Raw genomic sequence first — 11,081 nt, forward strand, 5'->3', positions numbered from 1 at the left:
GGTTCAGATAATCGTCACTGGTGGTGTTGGCCGTGAGCGGGTGTCGAACCCGGGTCGCCAGGTTCATAGCGCAGCGCGCTAACCGCTGCACCACCGCTCCCCACTAACACACACATACACACACAGACACACAGACACACACATACACACGTGCACACACACGTGTCAGGCGTGTACACGCGTGCACACACACACACGTGTCAGGCGTGTACACACGTGCACACACACACACACACTCACGTGTACATGCGTGTACACGTGCACACACACACACGTGTCAGGCGTGTACACACGTGCACACACACACACACACACGTGTCAGGCGTGTACACACGTGCACACACACACACACGTATCAGGCGTGTACACACACACACACACGTGTCAGGCGTGTACACACGTGCACACACACACACACACACTCACGTGTACATGCGTGTACACGTGCACACACACACACACACGTGTCAGGCGTGTACACACGTGCACACACACACACACGTATCAGGCGTGTACACGCACACACACACACACACGTGTCAGGCGTGTACACACGTGCACACACACACACACTCACGTGTACATGCGTGTACACGTGCACACACACACACGTGTCAGGCGTGTACACACGTGCACACACACACACACACACGTGTCAGGCGTGTACACACGTGCACACACACACACACGTATCAGGCGTGTACACGCACACACACACACACACGTGTCAGGCGTGTACACACGTGCACACACACACACACTCACGTGTACATGCGTGTACACACACACACACACGTGTCAGGCGTGTACACACGTGCACACACACACACACGTATCAGGTGTGTACACGCACACACACACACGTGTCAGGCGTGTACACGCGTGTGCACTCACTCTCGTAGAACACAAGGCCATGGAATGTAGCAGGACCAGTCTGCGCGCAGGAACCAACACGACCAAGCCACCACCCCCCCATAGCCTCAGAGAGACAGGTCTGCGTTGGCGAGTGTTGCTGTGGTGTGTGTGTGTGGGTGAGTGAGTGGTGTGTGGTGAGTGAGTGGTGTGTGGTGTGTGGTGAGTGAGTGGTGTGTGGTGAGTGAGTGGTGAGTGTGTGGTGAGTGAGTGGTGTGTGGTGTGTGGTGAGTGAGTGGTGTGTGGTGAGTGAGTGGTGTGTGGTGAGTGAGTGGTGTGTGGTGAGTGAGTGAGTGAGTGGTGTGTGTGTGTGGTGAGTGAGTGGTGTGTGGTGAGTGAGTGGTGAGTGAGTGGTGTGTGGTGAGTGAGTGGTGTGTGGTGTGTGGTGAGTGAGTGGTGTGTGGTGAGTGAGTGGTGAGTGTGTGGTGAGTGAGTGGTGTGTGGTGTGTGGTGAGTGAGTGGTGTGTGGTGAGTGAGTGGTGTGTGGTGAGTGAGTGGTGTGTGGTGAGTGAGTGAGTGAGTGGTGTGTGTGTGTGGTGAGTGAGTGGTGTGTGGTGAGTGAGTGGTGAGTGAGTGGTGTGTGGTGAGTGAGTGGTGTGTGGTGTGTGGTGAGTGAGTGGTGTGTGGTGAGTGAGTGGTGTGTGGTGAGTGAGTGAGTGAGTGGTGTGTGTGTGGTGTGTGGTGAGTGGTGTGTGGTGAGTGAGTGGTGTGTGGTGAGTGAGTGAGTGAGTGGTGTGTCTGTGTGGTGAGTGAGTGGTGTGTGTGTGTAGTGAGTGAGTGGTGTGTGTGTGGTGAGTGAGTGGTGTGTGGTGAGTGAGTGAGTGGTGAGTGAGTGGTGTGTGGTGAGTGAGTGGTGTGTGGTGAGTGATGTGGTGAGTGAGTGGTGAGTGTGTGGTGAGTGAGTGGTGTGTGGTGTGTGGTGAGTGAGTGGTGTGTGGTGAGTGAGTGGTGTGTGGTGAGTGAGTGGTGTGTGGTGAGTGAGTGAGTGAGTGGTGTGTGTGTGTGGTGAGTGAGTGGTGTGTGGTGAGTGAGTGGTGAGTGAGTGGTGTGTGGTGAGTGAGTGGTGTGTGGTGTGTGGTGAGTGAGTGGTGTGTGGTGAGTGAGTGGTGAGTGTGTGGTGAGTGAGTGGTGTGTGGTGTGTGGTGAGTGAGTGGTGTGTGGTGAGTGAGTGGTGTGTGGTGAGTGAGTGGTGTGTGGTGAGTGAGTGAGTGAGTGGTGTGTGTGTGTGGTGAGTGAGTGGTGTGTGGTGAGTGAGTGGTGAGTGAGTGGTGTGTGGTGAGTGAGTGGTGTGTGGTGAGTGAGTGGTGAGTGTGTGGTGAGTGAGTGGTGTGTGGTGTGTGGTGAGTGAGTGGTGTGTGGTGAGTGAGTGGTGTGTGGTGAGTGAGTGGTGTGTGGTGAGTGAGTGAGTGAGTGGTGTGTGTGTGTGGTGAGTGAGTGGTGTGTGGTGAGTGAGTGGTGAGTGAGTGGTGTGTGGTGAGTGAGTGGTGTGTGGTGTGTGGTGAGTGAGTGGTGTGTGGTGAGTGAGTGGTGTGTGGTGAGTGAGTGAGTGAGTGGTGTGTGTGTGGTGTGTGGTGAGTGGTGTGTGGTGAGTGAGTGGTGTGTGGTGAGTGAGTGAGTGAGTGGTGTGTCTGTGTGGTGAGTGAGTGGTGTGTGTGTGTAGTGAGTGAGTGGTGTGTGTGTGGTGAGTGAGTGGTGTGTGGTGAGTGAGTGAGTGGTGAGTGAGTGGTGTGTGGTGAGTGAGTGGTGTGTGGTGAGTGAGTGGTGTGTGTGGTGAGTGAGTGGTGTGTGGTGAGTGAGTGGTGTGTGGTGAGTGAGTGGTGTGTGTGTGGTGAGTGAGTGAGTGTGTGTGGTGAGTGAGTGGTGTGTGGTGAGTGAGTGGTGTGTGGTGAGTGAGTGGTGTGTGTGTGGTGAGTGAGTGAGTGGTGTGTGTGTGGTGAGTGAGTGGTGTGTGGTGAGTGAGTGGTGTGTGTGTGGTGAGTGAGTGGTGTGTGGTGAGTGAGTGGTGTGTGTGTGGTGAGTGAGTGGTGTGTGGTGAGTGAGTGGTGTGTGGTTAGTGAGTGGTGTGTGGTGAGTGAGTGGTGTGTGTGTGGTGAGTGAGTGGTGTGTGGTGAGTGAGTGGTGTGTGGTGAGTGGTGTGTGGTGAGTGAGTGGTGTGTGGTGAGTGAGTGAGTGGTGTGTGTATGGTGAGTGAGTGGTGTGTGGTGAGTGAGTGAGTGGTGTGTGTGTGGTGAGTGAGTGGTGTGTGTGTGGTGAGTGAGTGGTGTGTGGTGAGTGAGTGAGTGGTGTGTGTGTGGTGAGTGAGTGGTGTGTGTGTGTGGTGAGTGAGTGGTGTGTGTGTGGTGAGTGAGTGGTGTGTGTGTGGTGAGTGAGTGGTGTGTGGTGAGTGAGTGAGTGAGTGGTGTGTGGTGAGTGAGTGGTGTGTGTTTAGTGAGTGAGTGGTGTGTGGTGAGTGAGTGAGTGGTGTGTGGTGAGTGAGTGAGTGGTGTGTGTGTGTGGTGAGTGAGTGGTGTGTGGTGAGTGAGTGGTGTGTGTGTTAGTGAGTGAGTGGTGTGTGTATGGTGAGTGAGTGGTGTGTGGTTAGTGAGTGGTGTGTGGTGAGTGAGTGAGTGGTGTGTGTGTGGTGAGTGAGTGGTGAGTGGTGCGTGGTGAGTGAGTGGTGTGTGGTGAGTGAGTGAGTGGTGTGTGTATGGTGAGTGAGTGGTGTGTGGTGAGTGAGTGAGTGGTGTGTGTGTGGTGAGTGAGTGGTGTGTGGTGAGTGAGTGGTGTGTGGTGAGTGAGTGAGTGGTGTGTGTGTGGTGAGTGAGTGGTGTGTGGTGAGTGAGTGAGTGAGTGGTGTGTGTGTGTGGTGAGTGAGTGGTGTGTGTGTGTGGTGAGTGAGTGGTGTGTGTGTGGTGAGTGAGTGGTGTGTGGTGAGTGAGTGGTGTGTGGTGAGTGAGTGGTGTGTGGTGAGTGAGTGGTGTGTGGTGAGTGAGTGAGTGGTGTGTGTATGGTGAGTGAGTGGTGTGTGGTGAGTGAGTGAGTGGTGTGTGTGTGGTGAGTGAGTGGTGTGTGGTGAGTGAGTGGTGTGTGTAGTGAGTGAGTGGTGTGTGGTGAGTGAGTGAGTGGTGTGTGTGTGTGGTGAGTGAGTGAGTGGTGTGTGTGTGTGGTGAGTGAGTGGTGTGTGTGGTGTGTGGTGAGTGAGTGAGTGGTGTGTGTGTGTGGTGAGTGAGTGGTGAGTGAGTGGTGTGTGGTGAGTGAGTGGTGTGTGGTGTGTGTGGTGAGTGAGTGGTGTGTGTGTTTAGTGAGTGAGTGGTGTGTGTGTGTGGTGAGTGAGTGGTGTGTGGTGAGTGAGTGGTGTGTGGTGAGTGAGTGAGTGGTGTGTGTGTGTGGTGAGTGAGTGGTGTGTGTGTGTTTAGTGAGTGAGTGGTGTGTGTGTGGTGAGTGAGTGGTGTGTGTGTGTGGTGAGTGAGTGGTGTGTGTGTGTTTAGTGAGTGAGTGGTGTGTGTGGTGAGTGAGTGAGTGGTGTGTGTGTTTAGTGAGTGAGTGGTGTGTGTGTGTGTTTAGTGAGTGAGTGGTGTCTGGTTAGTGAGCGAGTGAGTGGTGAGTGTGGTGAGTAGTGAGTGTGGTGTGTGGTTGAGTGGTGTGTGTGGTTAGTGAGCGAATGAGTGGTGAGTTGTGGTGTGTGTGAACCACGCCCGGCCGCCTTTGTCTCCCCACAGCGGCGATGTTCACTATACAAGCAACACCAGGGACTCATTTAAGGCTGAGTCGACCTAGGGGAGGTCCAGAACTGGTTCAGATAATCGTCACCCGCGGTGTTGGCGGCTGTGAGCGGGAATGTAACTTGGGTCACCGGGTTCGTAACGCAGCATAGCGCTAACCGCTGCACCACCACTCTACACACACACGGGTCTCCTGCTACACACACACACGGGTCTCCTGCCCCACACACACACATCCACCCCCACACGCACATACACACACACATACACACACATACAACCCCACACACACATACACACATACACACACATACACACACACACCCCCACACACACATACACCCCCACACACACACACACAGACACATAACACACATAAACACACACACATACACACACACACAGTCACGCACACACAGTCACGCACACACATACACTACACACACACACCCACAATACACCCCCCACCACACACACATGCACACACATATACACACACACCCACAATACACCCCCACCACACACATATACACACACATACGCACACACCCCCACCACACACATACACACACATACGCACACACCCCCACCACACACACACACACACCCCCACCACACACATACACACTACACAGCACGCCCACACGCACACACACACACACACCCACCACACACATACACACACACCCCCACCACACACACACACCCCCACCACACACCCACCAGCTGTCTGCTATAAACATCAGCTGGCAATCACCCCCAGCCAGCCCCCCCACTCTTGAATATGCTAATGTCACCCGCAGCGCTCATTGAGATGGGGGGGGGCAGAGATGAGAGGGGGGGGTGAGAGAGGGGGCAGAGGGGGGGGGTGAGAGGGGGGTCTCCTGCTACACACACACACGGGTCTCCTGCCACACACACACACACGGGTCTCCTGCTACACACACACACACACGGGTCTCCTGCCACACACACACACACGGGTCTCCTGCCACACACACACACACGGGTCTCCTGCCACACACACACACACACGGGTCTCCTGCCACACACACACACACGGGTCTCCTGCTACACACACACGGGTCTCCTGCCACACACACACACGGGTCTCCTGCCACACACACACACACGGGTCTCCTAACCCACACACACACACACACGGGTCTCCTGCCACACACACACACACACGGGTCTCCTGCCACACACACACACGGGTCTCCTGCTACACACACACACGGGTCTCCTGCCACACACACACACACACGGGTCTCCTGCCACACACACACACACACGGGTCTCCTGCTACACACACACACGGGTCTCCTGCCACACACACACACACACGGGTCTCCTGCCACACACACACACGGGTCTCCTGCTACACACACACACGGGTCTCCTGCCACACACACACACGGGTCTCCTGCCACACACACACACGGGTCTCCTGCCACACACACACACCGCCCACTTGGGATTACACAACAGGGATGGGTGGGGAAGCAGCAGGGAGGGGAAACCACAGGGAGGGAGGGAAGGAGGGAGGGAGACGCATGGAGGATGAGAGGGAGGGAGGGATGAGAGGGAGGGATGAGAGAGAGGGAGGGATGACCAGAAACCCCCTCCCCCCTCCAACACCCCCCGCGTGTGAATGGACGAATCCAGACCAGGCACAACGATAGCCGATTCCATCGATTCCATCGATCATGGTTCTAACCCACACAAAGACAAAGATGCCACCCTCACCGGTATAGCCTACACGGGCTGCTGGGGGCAAGGGCTGGTACCCGTTTGCGACCCTGGTGCGGCCGGGTACGGGTAGGCCGTGAGTCACTGGTGAGTCACCGTGATTGTCACTCATTTCCCAACGTCTTGTCTCTTCTCACAATTCAAGTTCCTAAAATCAACCCACCCGCGCCTGCAACGTGGCTTCATCCCAGAGGTCGCAATCGGGTACCCGATACCCGTACCCTACCCGTACCCGGCCGGGTACGGGTAGGGTACGGGTAGGGCCGGGTACGGGTACCCGTTTGCGACCCTGGTGCGGCCGGGTACAGGTACGGGTAAGGAATCAAAACCCGTTTGCGACCTCTGCCCGACATTCGCCGCTCAAGTGACCACGGCGCCTGTGCCAGGCTAGGTGCACCACTTTGAGGCTGCCACGTGACGTGTGGAAGAATCTGACTGACCGACAGGAGGTCACGGGACAGACCCAGCAGGTGCCACGGGTTGACCGACTGAGATGACCGGCAGATGCACAAACACCAGCTGCTACCACCCTCTACTGTGCCAACCCTGATGTATTTTATCCGCCCGGCATTCCCACTCGTTGTTGTGAGCCCTTTTGACACAAAGACCAAGACCCCCCGTGTAGCCTGAACAAACTGTAGGGGCAAGTGCTGTTAGCGAGCACCTATGAAGGCTACCGGCACTGTGGCACACGAGGGGGTGGGTGGCCAGCACCACGCCCGGCCGCCTTTGTCTCCCCAGTGGCGATGTTTACTACACACCGCACCAGGGACTCATTTGAGGCTGAGTCGACCTAGGGGAGGCCCAGGACCGGTTCAGATAATCGTCACTGGAGCTGTTGGTGGCAGTGAGCGGGAATCGAACCGCGTAGCGCCAACCACTACACGACCACACACACACACGTACACACGTACAACAACAACAACCGCCATTCGCCACTAAGTGGCGGTGACGTCACCACGACGCTTGTGCCAGGCCATGTGCACCTTGAGGCCACGTGAGGTGTCGAACGCCCGCTGGCAGGAGGTCACGGGGCAGACCCAGGTGCCACGGGTCGACTGACCGAGATGACCGAGATGACTGGCTGATGCACCACCTGTGCCCCCCTACTGTGCCAACTTGCTGTGCTTTAGCCACCCGGCGCTCCGCTCGTTGTTGTGAGCGTCGCTCCTCCGCCCTCCGTTGTTGTTGGAGGGCGACTGCCTCCAACTGCCCAGTAGCGTCCTTCACGAGCCTCCTCCACTGAGGCCGATCTTGACACCGCTGGTACCAGTCATCGGCAAGTCCACTCAGCTCCACGTCCTCCTGTACCACATCACTCCATCTCTTCTCTAGCCCGTGCCGCGCCCGTTTAGCCCCCTCGATCCGGCCGAACAAAAGCTGTTTAGGCATGCGGTGGCTGGGCATGCGGGCTACATGACCCAGCCAACGCAGCCTTGCCTGCCGGAGGAGCTCACTGATGGGACTTTGCCCAGATCTTTCAAGGACTTGTGAGCTCCTCACACAATCCAGCCTGGTTAAACCCAGGATGGATCGTAGGCAGGCCAGCCTAAATGTTTCCAACCGGCGAAGATGCTCCACTAGGGGGGTCCACGTTTCGCAAGCATAGAGAAGGGAGGGAACGACCGTGGCCGAGAAGACCCGAAGCTTCGTGCGGAGCGACAGACCAGGTAGCTTCCACACAGCGTTACGCAACCGATGAAAAGATATTGCCGCTCGACTGATTCGGAGTGAGACCTCTGCTGATAAACTGGAGCCGGTCATGAGCACACTGCCCAGGTATGGGAAACTCTCTACTCTCTCCACAACTGCCCCATCACCGATTGGGAGTTGTGGGGGCGGAGTACCCGATGGTACAAAATACCCAGGCAGGTGCTTAGTTTTGGTGGGGCTGATGGTAAGGCCCCACCTCTTAGTGGCACGCTCCAGTCTCAGCAGCAGCGTCTCCAACTCCTCTTCTGAATGAGCAGCTATTACCAAATCATCGGCATACATAACGTGGTTGACCAATAGGGAGCCATCCCTTGATCGCACCCGGGCGTCGATCAGCCTCCCATTGTATCTGTACCAAATGGTAATTCCCCCGGTACAGCTATTGAAGGCTTCACGAACTACGCAGTCGAAATAGATGTTAAATAATGTGGGAGCCAGAGGACATCCCTGTCGCACCCCAAGGTGTACAGGGAAAGGCTCCGACTCCCGGCCACGTAGTTTTTACCCGGGCCCGCTCACCATCATGAAGGTCCTTAATGATCGTGAGCAGAGGCGTGAGCAGAGGGTCAGGGACTCCGAAAGCACGAAGAACAACCCAGAGCCCAGTCCTACTGATGGTATCATACGCCTTGACCAAGTCAATAAAGCAGAGATGTAGGTCTTTTTGGAATTCCCTACACCTCTGCTGTAGCAGACGGACAGAAAATATGGCATCTGTGCAGGACCGCCCTTTCCTGAAACCACATTGGGGCTCCGCAAGCCTCTCCTCAGCATGCCTAGCAAGGCGATGTTGAATAATCCTTGCCAGGACCTTACCCGGCACACTGAGGAGTGAGATACACACGTACACACACGTACACACGTACACACACACACACGTACACACACTCACACGTACACACACACACACGTACACACACACACGTACACACACACACACGTACACACACACACCACAAATTCACACACACATTCACACACACGTACACACACACACACATACACACACACCACACACACACACACGTACACACATTCACACGTACACACACACACACCACAAATTCATACACACATTCACACACACAAACACACGTACACACACACACACGTACAACACACACACACGTACACACACACACACGTACACACACACACCACAAATTCACACACACATTCACACACACGTACACACACACACACATACACACACACCACACACACACACACACGTACACACATTCACACGTACACACACACACACCACAAATTCATACACACATTCACACACACAAACACACGTACACACACACACGTACAACACACACACACCACACATTCACACACACATTGACAAACGCACGTACACGCACTTATACACACACGCACATACACACACACACGTACACACACACACACGTACACACACACGTACGTACACACACACGTACACACACACACCACACATTCACACACACATTGACACACGCACGTACACGCACTTATACACACACGCACGTACACACACACGCACGTACACACACACACACACGTACACACACACGTACACACACACACGTACACACACGTACACACACACGTACACACACACACACGTACACACACACACACACGTACACACACACACACGTACACACACACACACGTACACACACACACACGTACACACACACATTCACACACGTACACACACACACGGTAATAGATCGACTTCCCTATGCAGTAGACGTGCCCGCCAGCCGCAGTGTGTGTATACATGTAACGTGTGTGTAGTGTGGTGTGTGTATGTGGTGTATATACGCAGTGTGTGTATACATGTAACGTGTGTGTAGTGTGGTGTGTGTATGTGGTGTATATACGCAGTGTGTATGGTGTATATACGTGCAGTGTGTATGTGTAGGGTGTAATTGACACACGGTGTGTATGTCCAGTCTGGTGTACTGCAGTGTGAATGGTGTGTATGTTGCGTATGCGTGGTGTAGTGTACGCGTGTGAGTGTGTGGTGTGCGGTGTGTGTGCGGTGTGTGTGCGGTGAGTGTGCAGTGTGTGTGTGCTGTGCGTGTGCTGTGCGGTGTGTGTGTGTGGTGTGTGTGGTGTGTGTGTGGTGTGCGCGGTGTGTGTGTGCGGTGTGTGTGTGCGGTGGTGTGCGGTGTGTGTGTGCGTGTGTGCGCGTGTGAAACTGACTGACCTTATCAGTCGATGTCCGGGTGTGTGTTTGTTCTCTCTCTCAGACGCAGGGACAGCCCCCCAGGAGGTAGCCACCACCAGCACCACCAGCACCACCAGCACCACCACGAACCCCGCTCGCACCCCCGAATGGTACCCCCTAGACCCACCCCGCCTCACCCCCTCTTGTTGGACACTGCCCCCCCCCACACCCCCCCCAACGCAACCCACCACACCACACACACCTCACACAACCACACACACACCACACACACTGGCGCAAGACAGCCACAGCCAAGGAAGGAGGAACCCAGGCGACCCGTGTGTGTAGACCCCGTGTGTGTTGTGTCTTAGCAGGAGACCCGTGTGTGTGTGTGGCAGGAGACCCGTGTGTGTGTGTGTGTGGCAGGAGACCCGTGTGTGTGTGTGTGGCAGGAGACGTGTGTGTGTGTGGCAGGAGACCCGTGTGTGTGTGTGGCAGGAGACCGTGTGTGTGTAGCAGGAGACCCGTTTGTGTGTGTAGCAGGAGACGTGTGTGTGTGTGTGGCAGGAGACCCGTGTGTGTGGCAGGAGACCCGTGTGTGTGGCAGGAGACCGTGTGTGTGTGTGGCAGGAGACGTGTGTGTGTGGGGGCAGGAGACCCGTGTGTGTGTGTAGCAGGAGACGTGTGTGTGTGTGTGGCAGGAGACCCGTGTGTGTGTGTGTGGCAGGAGACCCGTGTGTGTGTGGGGCAGGAGACCCGTGTGTGTGTGTAGCAGGAGACGTGTGTGTGTGTGGCAGGAGACCCGTGTGTGTGTGTATGTGGCAGGAGACGTG

The 11,081-nt window shown here is 55.7% G+C and overlaps 1 protein-coding gene across 1 annotated transcript in view; it reads right to left on the reverse strand.

The window, feature by feature from the left end:
* The window catches only part of LOC144740655 (histone demethylase UTY-like), a 57,234-nt gene extending 46,835 nt beyond the window's left edge, over nucleotides 1-10,399 (reverse strand). Inside the window, exon 1 of the mRNA XM_078623451.1 lies at nucleotides 10,288-10,399. The gene's annotated coding sequence lies outside the window, so the exon portion shown is untranslated. The remainder of the gene's footprint in view (nucleotides 1-10,287) is intronic.
* Between the last annotated feature and the right edge of the window lie 682 nt (nucleotides 10,400-11,081).

This window comes from Lampetra planeri, unplaced genomic scaffold, assembly GCF_965212315.1.
Source record: "Lampetra planeri unplaced genomic scaffold, kcLamPlan1.2.h2 scaffold_258, whole genome shotgun sequence".
Classification (NCBI taxonomy): Eukaryota; Metazoa; Chordata; class Hyperoartia; order Petromyzontiformes; family Petromyzontidae; genus Lampetra; species Lampetra planeri.